We start from the raw sequence: 19,535 nt of genomic DNA on the forward strand, positions 1-19,535 counted from the left end.
AGAACTTGACCTAGTTGACATTTGTAGAACTCTCCAACTAAAAACAGCAGAACACACATTCTATTCAGGTGTACCTGGACATTCTCCAAGGTAGACCATGTTCAGAGCTACCTCGCAAGTCTCAATAAAGTTAAACAGATTGAAACCACACTGTGTATCCCCATTCCCTCTGAACTTGAATAAAACTAAACTAGAGGGCTTCCCTGGTGGCGCAGTGGTTGAGAGTCCGCCTGCCGATGCAGGGGACACGGGTTCATGCCCCGGTCCAGGAAGATCCCACATGCCGCGGAGCGGCTGGGCCCGTGAGCCATGGCCGTTGAGCCTGCGCATCTGGAGCCTGTGCTCCGCAACGGGAGAGGCCACAACAGTGAGAGGCCCACATACCGCAAAAATAAATAAATAAATAAACAAAATAAAAACTAAATTAGAAACCAATAACTAAAAGTTATCTGAAACGTACCCAAACATTTGGCAAGTAACCAGCACCGTCGGATCAAATAAGAAATCATAAGGGAAATTAGAAAATATCTTGAAGTGAATTATAATGAAAAAAGATATCAAAAGTGAAATACAGCTACTTTAGCTTTCAGAGGATGTTATATAGCATCATTAAATACTCATATTAAAAAATAACTAAATCTAAGATAAATGATTTAGGATGCCACCTTATAAAAGTATAAAATAAACAAGCAAAATAAACCTAAAATAGAAGGACAGGGCTTCCCTGGTGGCGCAGTGGTTGAGAGTCTGCCTGCCGATGCAGGGGGCACGGGTTCATGCCCCGGTCCGGGAAGATCCCACATGCCGTGGAGCGGCTGGGCCCGTGAGCCATGGCCGCTGAGCCTGTGCGTCCGGAGCCTGTGCTCCGCAACGGGAGAGGCCACAGCAGTGAGAAGCCCACGTACTGCAAAAATAAAGAAAAAATAAAGAAAAATAGAAGGGCAGAATAAAAATAAGAGACCCATGACAGAGAAAATGAATAAACATTAGAGGTAACCAAAAGCTGTTTCTTATAAAAATAATCAAAGGTAAGTAAAACTGAAAAGACTCTATTTAAATGAATTAAGAAATAAAGAGAGGAAACACAAATTAGCAATATCAAGAATGGAAAAGAGAAACTCACCAGCGATGTAACATTTTAAAAGAATAAGGGAATATTATGAATAAATATAATACTTATGCCAGTAAATTTGATAACTTTGATGAAATGGAAGAATTTCTTAAAAGATGCAAACTACTAAAACTGATACAAGTAAACATAGGAAATACAAATACAGCTATTAAAGAGAAGGAATTTGTAATGAAATACGTTCTCATAAAGAAAACTGTAGGCCCAGACAGTGGTTTCAATGGTGAATTCTATCAAATACCAAGGAAGAAATAATATCAATCCTTTACAAACTCTTTTGGAAATATAAGAGGGGGGAATGCATTCCAGCTATTTTCCTGAGACCAGAATTCACCTTACCAAATTTTTTGAAAATATAAACACCTTAAATAAAAGAAAAATTAAGGAAGACCTAAATAAGTGAAGTGTATCATGTTCATGATTTGGAGGACTCAATATAGTTATGATGCTAATTATCCCCCAATTTAACTTTAGATTCAATTCAATTATGAATGTATTGACAATCTGCATATAGAATTCATATGGAAATGCAAATGATCCTGCATAGCCAAAACAATTTTGGGAAAGAACAAATTGGAGGCTAGAACTACCAAATATCAAGACTTGCTATAAATCTACAGTAATCAAGACAGTGTGTTATTGGCATAGAATAGATGTATAGATCTGTAGTGGAATAACTGAGGACATGGAAAGGAGACGTGACCCATAAGCCAGAACCCCTCTGCAAGGCAAGGGGCTGGCACCCCTCGGCAAACCGAGGGCGGGCGAATAAGCCAGGACTGCAGGCAGTCCTGGATACTTTGGGCACTGATCCATGAAATGACCTCAGTATAATCAGAACACAAGGAAACGTCCTTGTGCTACTTTAGTATAATCAAAATGATGGGAACACAAGGAGATGTCCTTGTGCTGCTTGTGAGCTCAAGGACGAAGCACGGCATGTCTTCAAGAAAGCCCATTGTTGCTTGTATAATAAATAAAAGCATATGTTGCTGCTTTGGCATTTCTGGAATGTTAAGAAAACAAGACTTAAAATGTAAACATAGATAATGCTTTAAGAAAAGCTACCACAGCAGGACAGACGGTGGCGCTGTTTTGCCTGAGCGAGCGGCAGCCCTCTACTGCTGTGCTTCGGCACAATTCATCCCGTGTGATGAGCTTACTTTCGGAAACCCTGTCATAAGATAAACTGCAACATAGATCCATGAAACAGAATAGAGAGTTCAGAAATAGAACCACACATATTTGGATAATTGGTTTTACTTACAAGGTGCCAAGGCAATTTGAAAGGGAAGTGTGGTAGGCAGGATTTTGGCCCTCATGACCTTTGCCCCTTCTTGTTATACCTATGTATGTTATGTTTCATGGTAAAGGGACTTTGCAGATGGAATTAAAGTTACGGACCGTAAATAGGGAGATTGTCCTGGATAATCCACATGGGCCTAATGTAAACACATGGGTTCTTAAAAGTGAAGGCAGAAGTGTCAATCAGATAGATGAGACAGAAAAAGAGGCAAGAGATATTCAAAGTATAAGAGATACTTGACCAACCATTGCTAGCACTGAATATAGAAGGAGGACACAGGAATGGGGGTGGCCTCTAGAAGTTGGTAACAACCCTCAGCTGACAACCAGCAAGGGAACAGGGGCCTCATACCTACAATCACAAGGAACTGGGCCCTGCCAATAACCTGAATGAACAAGGAAATGGATTCTCCCTTAGAGCCTCCGGAAGGGAACACAGGCCTGAGAATCTCTTGATTTTGGCCCGGTGAGACCCATGTCATGCTTCTGAACTACAGACTGTAAGATAATAAATTTGTGTAGTTTCAAGCTCGTAAGTTTGTAGAAATTTATCACAGCAATAGAAAACTAACACAGGAAACAATAGTATTTTCAACAAGTGGTGCTGGAACAACTGGTATCCTTATATAGAAATTGTAGAAACCTCAAATTGTACCTCATGCCATAAATAAAAATTAACATAAAATTAATCAGAAACCTAAAGATAAAGCTATAATATTTATGGGAAAATAGCATATTTTCTGAAACTAGAAGTAGCCAATGATTTCTTATATAGGACACAAAAGGCAGGAATTACTAAGAAACAAACACAAAAAAATCAAAACGATAAATTGAGCTTTGTTAAAATAAAAAAAAATTCTGCTCTTTGAAAGACACTATTAGTAAAATAAAAAGGCAAAATATGTACTGGGAGAAAATATTTGTAGAACATGTGTCTAACCAAGGACTTACATATAGACCATATAAAGGACACCTGCAAACCAATAATGAAAAGGTAAATAACCCAATAAAAATGTACGTGACACAAAGATGTACAAGTGTTTAATAAGCACACAAATAGACACTCAACCTTACTAGTCACAAAGGAAATAAGGAGTTAGAATTTAAGTGCACAGGGGCATAAGGAGATGTTTAGGGCATTGGGGATGTTTCTTGATGGTAGTAGTGGTTACATGGTTTTGTATATATGTCAAAATTCCTCAAATTATAGATTTAAAATGAGTACATTTATGTATAAATTATGACTCCATGAAATTGATTTAAAATATGATTTACATGATAAAACAAACAATAACAATGACAGATCCTTAAATGATACTCAGAAGTTTAGCAGATTCTAAGTGTCTAATTTTGCCTTTCAAGTCACTGCTCAATTTCACCCAAACCCACATTTCCATACTTCTCTCCTGCCACTGGTCTGCATACACCAAAAGTGATTTCCAAGTGTCCAGGAAAACATGACTATTTATTGTTCTGATGTTTTCTATCTTCTTTCCCTTTTTTTCAGACTCTATTTTTTCAACTTCTCTATGACACCTTTCCTAAAATCCTCCCTTTGTATGTACTTCTCTTGATCTGCCCAAAACTTTTCTTTTTGTATTTTCGTTATGTAAATCTTACTAGAACTAAGACATATATTTCGCTATCCATCACTGTACCTTGTCTGTTTTATTGCATATAATAGTCCCTATATAAATAATGAATGCATGAACAAATGACTGAGTGAATATATGAATATAAAAAGGTATGAGAGACGAACAAATTTAGGGACAAAAGTGTTCACTGGGTCAACAAAATTTTCAGTTAACTATAATTTTTCTCTCCTAGTTTTTGTTACAATTTGCAAGATGTAACTAAAAAATTCAGTCGAGTAGACACTAACATATCAAGTACAAATTGATAATTGTCACAATCCAAAAGAATAGCTTTCAAATAATGAGCAAATCTGGAAAATATAGTGGCACACTGACAACTATCTGCCTTGGAAAATTTAGTGGTCTTTTAAATATCCAAAATTCTTTATCTGTTTCATGCTGAAATGGGGAGCATTGCATGATGCTATCATATATTGTTACATTTTGGTCATTCTCCACTTTTCAGAGTTAAATACTATTACAATATTTCTTCTTCTCTCACCCCGCATTCTCCTTTACAAATCCATTATGTTTGGAAGGTCTTTGACATTTTCAATAAGTCTTTTTGCAAAGCTGAATGTGGAAACTATTTTATTGTTGCCATTGATAAAGTATCTTCCCTATTTCATTAAACATTAAGTGAAGACCCATGGGGTCTAAAGAAAATGTATTTCCATTTTTTCTCTTTGCTCTTGAGAATGATTTATGAAATACAAATACATTCATAAACTGAGATACCATACCCTAGGGAAAATAGCTGGAATTTATTCCATTGTTAGTGGTTCACATTATGGTCTCTACCCAATTTACATGGTGAATTTAAGTCATATTTAACCACATCATGTCATCCCAGATGATGAGAAATAGGAAAAGCAAACTTCTATTTGTTATCCAGATCAAAAACTTTAGAGTAATTTAGAATCATGTGTCTATTTTACATGGTTGAATCTAAAATTATATCACCACAATGGAGTTCAGTTCATTAAAGGGTATTTATTCAGAGGAACAGCCTTCTTCCTGCTGTATTTTCATATGACTTGAGCTATTTATTCAGCTTATGTTTTCACAAAATGACACAGAAAAGAATAGCATCACAGAACTGAGGTTGGTTTTTAATCTGTATTTATTGCACCAATCAGAAAAACCATAGCTTGGATTTTTTTTAAACTTTTTAAATGTATGTGTATTAAGTTATGGTCATCCTGCCCTTGAATTTTCCATTGACTACAACATCATGATGCCCTAAATATTATAGGAGGGTAGGCATACTTTTTCACATCAACCAGAAGTAATTCAGCAATAATCTAAAATAGCTAGTGCAATTCTCACTGTGATTACCAAAACTTTAGAGAAAACCTTTAACAAAAGCCGGGACCATCTAACAAATTGGTACAATTATCAGCATGAGCAGCCAAGGGGGAAACTGCATTTGAATAAAATAGGCCTTTGATTTTCCAACCACCTTCTTTTATTCTATGCCCTTGTTCAAGGTCACTATCCAGATTAAAATCCTTCTCTGGTTTGTCATTGCCTATAAGTAGGGTTTGCTTGGGGCAACTCCAGTTTATACCTGTAGTCCTGTCATTATCATTAATAGTTCCACCTTTCCATTTCAAAAGTGTTCCAGCTTAGATGATATCAACCTATCCATAGGATGGAGTCACTAACCCAATTTATGAACTTCTTTATAGTCTGGTCCCCGGCTGTACTTCCCACTCTATCTTTTCTACTTGTACTTTACCCTCCAGAAACAAGAAACTGTTTACCCTGAAAATCCCGTGCATTGCTGTATTTTATATTCTTGAACAAATAGTTCTTTCTGCCTGAACTGTACTTCCTCTGCTTTTTTCACATAAAGATTTTGTATCCATTCTTAGAGGCACAAACATCAAGTCCTCTGTGACAACTTACCTAATTACCCTAGGCTAAGAATCAGAAAGCAGTTTCAACTTGTTTTGTTACAAATGGATCGTTAAAGCACATTTCAGTTTAGTGAGAAATTGCCTGGAGCCATTAGCAAAGGAGTTCTGCCACAGGCAAGGGAGAATGTGGCAGGTGAGCCTGCTACTTAACTATTCCTTCCCTAAACAGTGTTTGATGCCCCCTGCTCTGTGGTTTGGGGTACTGAATTTATTTATATATTTTATATCACTGTGCTAAGCAGAATTCTCACCTGGACTCCAAGATTTCCACCCTCTGGTGTATATGCTCTGTATAATCCTCTTCCCTTGAGTGTGGACAGGGCCTGTGAATATGATGGGATGTTACTCCCATTATTAGGGCACTAACTAGTTAAACTTGAGTTCTTCAAAAGGAATATTATCCTGCACGGCCTGACCTAATCAGGAGAGCCTTTAAAAGGGACTGAGCCCTTCCTGAAGTCAGAGAGATTTGAAGTGTAAACCTGAATGATTTTTAGAAAGAATCGTGAGCTCCAGATCAAAACATAGTTCAGCCAACACCTTGATTTCAGTCTGGTGAATCCCTGATCAGAGGACCCAGCTAACCTGTGCCTGGACTCCTGACTTACAGAACCGTGAAGTAAGAAGTAGATGTGTGATTAAGTTGTTAGGTTTGTGGTGATTTGTGGTGTAGCAATAGAAAACAAATATAATCACTTAACACATTGATTAATATTTACTTTTATTTAGCATTATGTAGTTTAAAAAAATAATTGCTTAGTAATAATTGCAGTGAGTTTCTTGAGGACAGGGACTATGTTTTATTTTCTTTATTATACTCAATGCCTATCAAAGTCGGTGTGCTAAATGAATATTTGTCAAACAAATGAATGACAGTGCCCAGTTTCCTCTTGTCACTTAGGGCCCCAAGATAGAGCTAACCACATATGTCCAGTTAGTCCAGGAAATGCCCCACGTCCTAGATCTCTCCCTCCTACATTCTCCCGTATCCAAATTTACCTCCTGGCAGGGTCTGGTTATTAGAAACCTATTCTCTGCTTTTCATATCAATAGCTGCTACCCTTTCTCAATTGGGTTCTAGAGAGAGAATTAAAATTAAGCACAAATGCCCTAAGGCATTCCTTGTATGTAATGAAGTAACTCTACTTGTGCAACTAGAATGGTTCTAGTTCCATTCTATCTTTGGGGAAATTTAGAAAAGAATCACTCAAATAGTTTTTTTTTTTTTTTAATGTTCTGTGTTTTAGATGAGGAACCCATTCACTCTAAACATGAATGGCTTTATGTGTTATCCCTCCTAGTACCTTTTTTTTTTAAATCAAGAATTCCTGTTTCCACTGGAATGAACATATTGAAGTCATGTCAAGCACCATGCAAAGTCACCCATAAACTGTTTTGTAATAGCATTCAAATTCTTCAAATAATTGTACATAGTCCATTTCTAGGACCGGCAGAAAGTTCCAGACCTTTACATCCAAAATTAAATAATAATAAATCAACGGCCCTTTCCACTTTGTGAATGCTGATATTTCTACATATTTTTGCACAACTTTAATTACTTCTTTAAGATATAGAAGTAGACATGGTGTGATGTACATTGCAGAATTGTCCTCGAAAAAGGTGGCAAAAATTTAACTTAGCACCACACTGGGCCTAAGGTTTCTCCAGTGAGAAAAAGAGAGCCCAAGGTGAACATTCAGCTCTTCCAGCATTGCAGGACACTTCTGGGGAGAACCACTTGGTTTTCATCTCACAGGGATCTTGGGGTAATCTGTGGAGCTGGACCATGTGGGATCAAATAGAAACAGGGATTACAGCAACCGTGCTCAGATCTTGGCAGACCATGTTCTGGCAGGTGGTGGCCCCCACGTTGAGAACGCAGCCAGTGGCTTGGCCCATTTGCAGAGCTTAACTGGTGGCTTTGTCTGGCCAGGGAGCTCAGTAGGTGGTTCTGCCTAGTATGGGTCTCCAGCTAACATATCATACTGGCAATGGGGCCCATTCTATATACAGTCCTCCTCAGTCAGGGAAGCAAGTTCACTGCCCCACCTAACTGCTTAGCATAGCCTCTGGTTCACCCCAACAGGAAGCCTAGCCATAGATGTCTGGCAGTCGTGGAGCACATTCTGTGGCCCACCTGGACAGGGAAATGAGTTAGCAGCCCTTCCCGTGGAGCATAGTCTCCAGTCCTGCTCTACCAAGAAGCTTAGCCAGAGTACCAGGGCAGCTGCAGAGCTCTTCCTCCAGCCCTGCCTCACGACAGAGGACAGCCTATGGACTAGCACAATTTCTGAGCAAAGCCTTTGGCCTTGCCCAGACAGGGATACCAGCCCTGGTATCTCACTTTTTTTTTTCTTTTTAAAATAAATTTATTTATTTTTATTTATTTTATTTTTGGCTGCGTTGGGTCTTTGTTGCTGCACGTGGGCTTTCCCTAGCTGCAGCGAGCAGGGGCCACTCTTCGCTGCAGTGCACAGACCTTTCACCGCAGTGGACCCTCTCTGTTTCAGAGCATGGGACCCAGGCATGCGGGCCTCAGCAGTTGTGGCTCACGGGCTCTAGAGCTTAGGCTCAGTAGTTGTGGTGCACGGGCTTAGTTGCTCTGCAGCACGTGGGATCTTCCCGGACCAGGGCTTGAACCCATGTCCGCATTGGCAGGCAGACTCTTAACCACTGCGCCACCAGGGAAACCCCTCAGTTTTTTGAGAAATTGTAAGTAGTATTGTATTTTAAATTTTGGTGTCTACATGTTGATTGCTAGCATGTGGAAATGCAATTAATTTTTGCATGTTTTCATATAGCCTATGATCTTGCTGAAATCGTGTGTTCTATGATTTCTTTTTGTAGATTCTCTGGGATTTTCTATATAGACAATCAGATGTCATCTCCAAATAAGGACAATTTTACTTCTTCCTTTATGATTCATATTTAATTAATTTATTTATTTACCTTGCAATGTTTAGGATTTTCATCACTATTGTAAGTGAGAATTGTGAGCGAGGACATCCTTGCATTGTCCATGAACTTAGGAGAAAGCTTTTTCACCATTACGTATAACGTTAGATGTTGTCTCTTTGTAGCTAGTCCTAATTAAGATGAAGAAGTTTCCTTCTATTCCTATTTTTCTGTAATTATTTATCATGAACGAGTATTGAATTTTGTCAAGTGCTTTTTCTGCATTGATTGATATGCTCATGTGATTTTTTTCTTTAGGCTTTTAATATGATGAATTATACTAATTTTCAAATATTTAACCAGCCTTGCATACCTGGAAAAACCTTACTTATATGGTCATGGTGAATAATTCTTTGTATATATTGCTGAATTCTGTTTGCCAATATTAGTTAAGGATGTCTGCATGTATATTCAGGAGGGATAATGGTCTGTAGTTTTCTTGTATTCTCTTTGTCTGGTTTCGGTATCAGGGTATTACTAACTTCAGAAAATGAATTGGAAATTGGTGTTAATTCTTCTTTAAACATTTGATAGATTTCTAGATTTTGGGGGAGAGTTATTAAATTACCAATTAAAGTTCATTAATAATTACACTTCTATTAAAATTGTATATTTCATATTAAGTAACTTGCGGTAGTTTTTGTTTTTCAAGGAATAGATCCTTTTCACCTAATTTATCAAATTTATCTGTGAAGAGATTTTTGTAGTTTTCTCTTATTATCCTTTGATGTCTTTAGGGTCTGTATTGATATCCTTTGTTTTATTCCCAATGTTGATTATATGTATCTTTGCTCTTTGTAAGTCTTGCTAGACGTTTGTCAATTTTATTGAACTTTTCAAAGAATCAAATCTTTAGTTTCACTGATTTTCTCTATTGTTTTCCTGTTTTCAATTCCATTGATTTTTAAAATCTTTATTATATTCTTTCTTCTATTTTCTTTGGACCTATTTTGCTCTTCTTTTCCTAGGTTTTTGAGATGGGAGCTTAGATTATTGATTTGATACTTTTCTTTTTTTCTAATGTACATGTTCAGTGCTATAAATTTCCATCTCAGTACTGCTTTAGCTGCTTCCTACAAATTTTGATATTTTTTACTTTCATTTTCATTCATTTCAATGTACAGTTGACCCTTGAACAACACAGATTGGAACTGTGTGGTTCCCCTCATGCATAGATTTTTTTTCAGTTGTAAATACAGCAGTACTACAGGATCTGTGGTTTGTTGAATCTGCAGATGTGGAACCGAGATATGGAGGAACCATGTATACAGAGGGCCAACTATAAGTTACATGTGGATTTTCGACTACTCGGAGAGTCAGTGTCCCTAACCCCCATGTTGTTCAGGGGTCAACTGTATATTTTATTACCCTATGAGACTTCCTCTTTGACACATGCATTATTTAAATGTGTGTTGTTTAGTTTCCAAGTGCTTGGATTTCCCTAATGTCATTATGTTATTTAATTTAGCTTGATTTCATTGTGTTTAAAGAATACACTCTGTATGATTTCAAATGTTTATATTTGTTGAATTCTCTTTTTTGTCTGAGGATATGGTCTATCTTGTACATATTGTATGGGAACATGTAAAGAATATGTATTCTGCTGTTGTTGGGTAGAGTATGCCATAAATGTCAATTAGATGCTATTAGATGATGGTATTGTTTTCTTCTATGCCCTTGCTATATTCTACTTAGATGTTTTATCAGTTGTCAGGAGAAGGGTGTTAAAGTATTGTGGATTTGTCTACTTCTTCTTTCAATTCTATGAGCTTTGTCTCCTATAATTTGCATTTCTGTTCTTTGATATATACACATTTAGAGTTTCTATGTGTCCTTGGGGTATTGACTCTTTTATATAATATCCTTCTCTGTCTTTGGCAATTTTCTTTGCTCTGAAGTTGACTTTATCTGATATTAATATAGCCACTCCTGCTTTCCTTTGATTAAATTTTGCATTATATATATGTGTGTGTGTGTGTATATATATATATATATATATATATATATATATATATATATTTACATTCAACCTGACTATATTACTATATTTGAAGAAAGTTTCTTGTAGACAGAATACAGCTGGGTCAGGCTTTATAAATCCATTGTAATAATCTCTGAGTTTTAATTGGCATATTTAGATCATATACATTTAATACAATTATTGATATGTTAGGGCTTAAGTCTGCCATTGTATTCTTTTGCTTATGTCTTTGTTCTCTCCACTTTTGGTTGACTCTTTTACTTTTCCTACCTTGCTGTGGGTTATTTGAACATTTTTTACAATTCAATTTTGATTCGTTTATAGTATTTTTGAGTATCAAAGGCTCAATAAGACATGGTCCCTGCCCTTGAGGGAATCATAGCAAACAGCAGTAGTTCTCAACCCTGTATGAACATCAGGGTAACTTGTTGATATATATATATACATGATAGATGATAGGTAAATAGACATTATAGAGACATTATATATTATATCTCTAGCTCGCTCTATCTATCTATCTATCTATCTTCCTGTATCCTGCATAGGGATTCTAATTTTGTGGGACTGAGTTATGACCCAGGGTCTGATGTTTAAAACCTCCACAATTCAATTCTTTTTGTTGTTATAACAGCTTTATTGAGATATAATTCACACATCATAAAATTCACAATTTTAAAAGTGTGTAATTCTTTGGTTTACAGTATATTTACAGAGTTTTGCAACAATCAGAACTATCTACTTTCTACCTCTATGGATTTGCTTATTCTGGACCTTTCATATAAACAGAATAATAAAATAGGCGGTCTTTTGTGAGTGGCTTCTTTCACTTGGCATTTTTTCAGGGGTCATCCATGTTATAGCATGTGTTATACTTTATTCCCATCTATTGTTGAATAATATACCATTGTATAGATATATCATAAGTTGTTTATCCATTTTTCAGTCGATCACTATTTGGGTTATTTTTACCTAATGGCTATTATTAGTAATGTTGCTATAAGCATTCTTGGACAAATTCTGTGTGGATCCAAAGTTTGATTCTGATATCCCACTAAAACTGTGAACCAATAATCTAGAGCATCACTGTCTATTATAATCTTCTGCAATAGTGGAAGTAGTGTGTATTGGCAATATCCAAAGCAGTAGCTGCTGGCCAGATGTTATTATTAACCACTTGTCGGAACTGTGGTGAAATTTTATTTCATTTTAATTAATTTTAATTTTACTAGCCACATGTCACTAGTGGCTACCATACTGGACAGCATAGAAGGAGACCTGGATTTAGGAAGGTAAATATTGACAATAAAATATGGATTGGTAAAGAATGAGGATGTAGGACAATATAGGAAATTATTTAAAAATTCCATTTTGAGGAGACAAGGGTCAGAATTAGGCCAGTAGTAGCAGGAAATAACCTGAGGAGAAAAATCCAAGAGACATTTTAGACTAGACATGAATAGGTTGATGATTTAGGGGAATGGAGAGGGAGGAGTCTAGTCTTAAGCCCTGCTATATGTCTAGACCTCACCTTGATATGTGTACATCTGTTTAGGCTTGTTTGTTAATGTTTAGCAACATAGAGGCATTCCCTCTAAACTCTGCCATTATTCAATTGACCAAAATCTGGAACTCATTGGTAGAAAAAGTGTATTCACTACAGATGTGAACATGTTAACAGTTACCATTACAATTTTAAGGATTGCCATTCTTATTTTTTTATTTAATTAGAAGTTTCAATATTTATTTTTACATAGAAAAATACACTTAGCATGCAATGCTTGTGCTATTATTATACTGAATAAATAAGCAAGGAAAAATCTGTGACTCTTAACTTCAGAGATGAATTTGTAATCTACAGAGGTTTTCCTATCACTATTGTCTAAAGATGGGTATTCTTCTATTTTATATTTGCAAAGCATATGAGGAACTTGGGTAGCAGTTATGTAGTAGCTACTGTAAAATAGTACTGAATTCACAGTGCATGTTTATTCTTTCAGGTTCTATCACTGTTATTTAATTGTTAATGGAAAGAGAATTAGTGCAGTGCATGCTTGTTTTGACAGTGGCAGCTCTAATGATTAGTAAAAATGTAGTCAATAAGACACATTTTATAAAAAAGCAATGAGATACATAATTATCCCTTTCCTCATCTCAACCATGTTTTTCTCAGCTTGTCTTTCAGCTGTAGAATATACTTATAGTACAGTGATAAACAACGTACAGTGATGTAGATGTAAGACATACATTCCCTTTATATTTATTGAATGACTAAGATAAAAGCTTTTTCAGTGGGTTTTCAGAAGAGTGATATATCTCATTTTATTAAGTCAAACGTTTAAGCCTTGTTCTGCTTCTTAATTAGCTGTATGACATGAGTAAACACATTCACTCTGGTTTAACTTTAATCCTCTATAAAATCATCTGGTTGCTAGTAAACAAGGATATTCAAATTACAACAATAACATGTCATATTTTATCCACCAGACTGGAAAAAATGAAAATATTTAAAAATATCAAGTGTTGGTGAGGATATGAGACAAAAGGAAATTTTATACACCATTTACAAGAATAAAACTTGACACAGCCAGTGTTAGTTTTCTATTGCTGCCCAACAAATTACCACAAACTGAGCAGCTTAAAACAATCTCCATTTATTACCCCACACTTCTGTAGGTTAGAAGTCCAGACACAACAGAACTGGGTTATCTGCTTAGAATCTTACAAGGATGAAATCAAGATCTTGGTCTACCTTGTTCTTGTCCAGAGAGAGACTCTGGGGAAGAATCTACTTCTAAGTTTGTTCATGTTGTTGTCAGAATTCAGTTTTTTGTTTATGTTTTTGTCTTTTTTGTGTGTGTGTGGTTGAAGGACTGAAATTCCCATTTTCTTGCTGACTGTTGGCTGGGGGTCACTATCAACTCCTATAAGCCACCCACAGATCCTATTAATGTCACTTCTCCATCTTCAAAGTCAGCAACAGAGAATATCTCTTGTGTCAAAAACCTCTCGTGGTTCAATTTTTTTCTCTCCAGGAAGAGCCCAGTCCCTTTTAAGAGTTCACCTGATTAAGTCCACCCCAGATAATCTCCCTATTTTAAAATCCACTGATTTGAGATTTTAATTATATCTGCAAAATCCCCTACCAGCATGATTATTTCTTGTATTGCTGGGAGAAGGTGTATGTATACCTGAGGCCAGCCATCCTTGGGGTCATCAGAATTACTCTTACCCCAGGAAGCTTAGAGTTCTGTATTGGCAGCATGAAGCAAATTGAAAATGCACACACTCTGTAAAATGACAAGTCCTCTTCATTTAAGAAAAATCTAGAGTAGTTATCTCATGTGTGCATCACAATATTTTTTAAAATGTGTGTATTGCAACATAGTTTGAAACACAGAAAATTTGGTAAGAACCCAATTGTCCATTGATATAATACACCAATTGTGGTATATTCATATAATAGATGATCCAATGGTGAAAATAAACTAAATAGATACATACACATATCATTAGAAGATTGTAATTACATAATGTTGAGTAAAAAAAGAACAAATTGCTGAATAAATTCAGTATATAATTTATGTAAATTTTGTAATGCACTCAAAATTAATAAAAGTCATTCTGTATATTATAGATGGAAACATTTATATGTATGGACTGACTCTGGATATAACTCAGCATCTTACCACCTCTTATGACCTTGGGCAAATTATTTAATTATTCCTTTGTAAAGTGATCATCCGTAAAATGTGGATTACTATGAGGGTTAAGTAAGCAAATCTTTGGAAAGTGTTAACTGTCTAGCACATGCTAAGTACTTAAGAATTTGTTAAGTAAATATAAATAGATAACAGTATAAAACTTGAACTGGACAGATACTTGCTGAACTGTTATAGTGAGTGTTTACCTCTGGGGAGGTGAGAAGGTAATTTATAGCGTTCAAGGAGGGCTTCTACTTCATCCATGGTTTTACTTTCAGTTAATTCTAGAAGGTAGAAACATGAGTTTTTGTTACATTATGTGTACATTTTGTCATTTTAAAAATTATAAGTCAGGAAATACATTTAAAATGACCATTATAGAAGTATCTTGATCCTTAAAAATCAGAGTGTTTTACTATATGATCTTTAATGTATAGACCTACACCTACCTGTTCTTGACCATATATTCTGTAGGTGCATACTCATAATAACAGATGAATAAACTGTCATATTTATTTACCATTTTCTTTTTCTTTATAAGAAGTGACCTTAGGAAAAGCTTAATTGGTAGTATAGATTCTGAAAGGTAGTCACTTCCGTCATCTGATTTCCCATAAGTGCTGCATAATGAACAGTATACACTTTGTACCTTGATATTTGACATTTACAATGTCAGAACTAATTGCTATTATCTGAGCAGCAACTCAAAATATTGAGGTAAAATGAAGACTTGGTTATTACTTAGATTTGAAGTTTTGAGATTTTTTTAAATGTTTATATATTCTCAAAGAATGGTGGTGCCAAGTTATCATTCATTACTCAAAGCTCATACCAGCAAATTGGAAAAAATACAACAACAATAACAGATGCCGGGGGTGACTGCAGTGCTCTGCCATTAGTTTGACTTGTGTTTTTCATTTTGAGACTGGGTGAATCACCCAGAGAGAGTTATAACGTAAAACAAAGAAGATTCAAGATTTTAATAAGACATTACCTTGAGCTCCTCACGTTGAAGATAGTTTATCTCTGTCTGGAGCAAGTGTTTATATATGTGAACACTCACACAAAGATAGAGACCCCAATAAACAGGCATAGTAATGAAATCCCTTTGCAAGTGAAGATGAAATACTGGCTACTACTTATGTATATAGATGTGACACAAGGATCATTATTCTATTGAGATCTTGAAGGTCAAATATCTGTCTCTATCTAATGCTCCTTCTCAGCAGAAGGTTCTGATCCTACTGTGATGTCTCTGCTTCTTTGCTTATGGGAAGTTGCCTTTTAAAAAGGGAATTATTTAATGCATGATTTTAGTCTTTTATCTTCTTCTATAGAGAATATTTATTTGGTTTTCCAGAACAATATTGTATTCTCAGGTTGCCAAATTGAAAACAGCTAGATGGGCTGGCTGAGGAAGATTATTACTGTTAACAGTTGGTGGTTTGGTCCACATTAGTCTAAATCACTGGTTTGAATGATTCTCAATGAATCGACTCATTTATAGTTATATCAATCAGCTATTATGTTGTGTGTCAATATCATGAGTAATTACTGGGTAAAACCTAGTGAAAAGCAAGATAAATGAGCAAATTTATGTATTATATCTCAGTTTTGCTTTATATTCCCAATGTTAAATATCTGTGATATTTAATCCTTTGTAAGTGAAAGTGTCTAGATTTCAGAAGACCTCTGATTAACCATAGGGAAGTATGTGCAGCAAATATGTTCCCACGTGTTAACAGTGCTCAAGTCCTAATACTGAGGAAAAAAAAGACTTTATGAATTATGTTTCTCCCCCATCTGTGACTATAGACTCAATACACCTTTTAAAAGTTCTTAGTGATTATATTTCTCCTAGCCTCCTATAAATAATAAAACCTCATCAGAAATTAGATGAATATAGTGTAGGACTGGCCTTATTATCAGTTAAGGTTATCAGAGATGGGAATGGATTTAAGTGTTACAGCAATTACTGAGAATATACCTTGGTCTCTTCCAAAGCTAAAATTCACCACTCCCCTATAATTATAGTTGGGAATGTGGAGCTAGAGAAGATTAATGGACATTTAGGTGTCAAGACTCAAACTAAAATTGTGGCATATAATAAGCAGGATGTTTTGGGGGAAAAAATGAGTATCCAAAAAAACTGAAAGTCTCTAGTGTTAGAGGTTCTTCAAATTAGCCTCTGGCTATGAATTTTATATATATATATATGTATATATAATTCATATATATATTATATTATAATTATTATTATAACATATTATAATTTTAACCAGGAAAGACTAAAGTACAACACAGATTCTTGAAATTGGTAGGTGCTGGGTCATGTCTTCTCTTTGCTCCGCATCTGGATCAGGAACATTTAATCACTATTCTGCAGACACTGAGGTAGTGCCTATGTAACTCTCACCCTACTTGTCTGAAATCAACTGGTTTGATGAGATGAGAAGAGGTAAATAGAAAACCAGTCTGTCAGGTATTAATGGGACCAAGGGTCCCATGGTCAATTTTGAAACACACTGAAATCTTTATCCTTCTTGGAGAGCATGCAGTTGATTACTATTGCAATTGTTCTGGCAAAAGGCCTCCGTGGACTTCCACATTACATGAAAACGAATTTGTCTCACCTTTAGCGTCTTGCTGCATTGAGCACCATTGATCATTTCCTCCTCCTCCCCTCTCCAACCAGGCCTTTTAAAATGTGTCTTCATTGTTTTTTTCCCCTTATGTTTACTAAAGAAATACATGTCAGTACAGACTGTTCAAATATTACATAAATATATAAAATAGGAAAAAAGTCCCCTATTATACCATCTCTTAGAGACATACAGTTAATGCTTTTGTATATATTCTTATATATACTGTATGCTTATTCCTCTCATCTTCCTCCTCCTAGTTGAAACAAAAATGGGATTATAGTATGCCTCTGGTTTGCAATTTTCTTATTTCATCTAACATTATCAAGGCTACTTCTCCATGTCAGTAAATAATCAACTCCAGAATTGTCTAGTATTCCATCATTTGGAGAAGGGTCCAGCTAGCCAAGCCCATCCATGGACAGTTCTCCAACTGTGCTTGCCGTTTCAAAAATCACTCCTGCTATTGATGCTCTTTTGGATTTCTTTTTTTTTTTTTTTACAGTCATATCATCTGCAAATAATTATAACTTCTTTCTTTTCCAATATTTATACTTTTTATTTTCCTATCTTTTAAAACTGCCATATCTGGAATTATTATAATAATATTAACTACTAGTGATGATTTTTAGAATCCTTGTTTTGTTCCTTACTTTCATAGGAATTCCTCTGTGAGGAATTTTATTGTTCTATTTAACTCTATTCAATGTTGTACCATTAAGGAAGACTATGGTTCAGGTTTGAAACACAACACACGTACACACTCACCATGTGAAGATTATATTTCTTCATACTTTACTAAGGACTTTATCAGAATTGTAGTAGGGTTTTATTAAATTATTTATTAGAATTTATTAACATGAGCATGTGTCTTATTTGACCTGTTAATATGATACATTGAAATAATAGATTTCTCAATAAGTGAACATGCTTTGCATTCAAGGAACTAGCTTCACTTTGCCAGGGTATGGTTTCCTTTTAATACACTGATGGATTATATTCAGTGTTTTTAAAAGATACATTTCATTTATTTATCTATATATGTAAAACTGGTCTCTTCTCATTTTGCACAATTTTAGTCAGGGTTTTTATTAATACTATGCTGGCCTCATATAGGAAAGTAAACTTTTCTCTTTGGGCCCTGAAGTGGCTCAAAATGAAATATTCCTTGACAATGTGAAATAATTTATTTGTGAGACCGTCAGGCTGAGCATGCCTATTATATGTTTATATGTTTATGTGTGTGATTTTCTTGGAGGAAAGGGAAGATTAAACAAGATAGCATTCACAGTTTTCTGTTCTTGTTTCTCATTTCTTCTGGGAAAAAGTTTAGTTATTTGTATCTTCTGATAATTTCTTCACTCAGATTTTACAGTTACCTGCCTTATAAATAAATCTGTGCCTGTGGTTATTTTTTCTTTTTCACCTCTAATTCTCTGTATTTGTGCTTTTGTGATCGTGAGGCTGAGGAAAAGAGCATCCTCCCCTGGACACCCCATTTGTCCTTTGGTAGAATGGGAAAAGTGGCAGAGACCTGCACCTGTGGGACTGAGGCAGGAACTCAAACACAGGCTAGTAGCAGCTGGTGATGAGGTGATACTCCACCTCTGTGAGGCTGCCAGGGCTTTGGCATGACTGCCAGGCATACTGGTGCCAGCAGTAAAACTGGCCTTTTGTGACTGAGGTGGAGACTCAAAAGTTATTGTAATTATAAAATAATTAGAAATATTTGTTGTCTCATGCTGATGAGGTCATGGCATTTGAGTAAAATAAGCCTTTTCTATTTTATATCCCCCCCCCCCCCCGCTTTTATAGGCTTTTCTATTCTGCTTGCCCCTAAAAGGGAGCGTTTCCCAGCGTTTCATATCACTCATCTTCCCAGCAATGAGAAATCTCATTCTGGAATATATAACCAGTTCTTCACTGGGTGTGTTCTCCTGATGCCAAATAGGCACCGCAAATTCAACATGTCCGCAATTGAGTTAATCACCCTCCACGTGTATCATCTGTGGCTATATTTTCTATATTCATTTGTTGCCACTATTCATTTGCATTCAATCTCAGAGCCTTAGAGTCCACCTAAATTCTTTGGCTTTCTTCACCCTTCACGTGAAATACCAAATACTGCTTGTTCACTTAATTTTCCCCTCATTTTTCTAATACCTTCCTCCCTCTCCACACTTACCTCAAATATCCTAGCGCAGGCTCTCATCATCTCCTTCTTGGATTTTCTTCAGTGACATGTGATGCATTGAATACAAGAGAA

The 19,535-nt window shown here is 35.8% G+C and overlaps 1 long non-coding RNA gene across 1 annotated transcript in view; it reads left to right on the forward strand.

Annotated features, from left to right (window-relative positions):
* The window catches only part of LOC307181031, a 95,564-nt gene that overhangs the window by 53,847 nt on the left and 22,182 nt on the right, over positions 1 to 19,535 (forward strand). The gene's annotated exons all lie outside the window — the stretch shown is intronic.

This window comes from Stenella coeruleoalba, assembly GCF_951394435.1.
Source record: "Stenella coeruleoalba genome assembly, chromosome: X".
Classification (NCBI taxonomy): domain Eukaryota; kingdom Metazoa; phylum Chordata; class Mammalia; order Artiodactyla; family Delphinidae; genus Stenella; species Stenella coeruleoalba.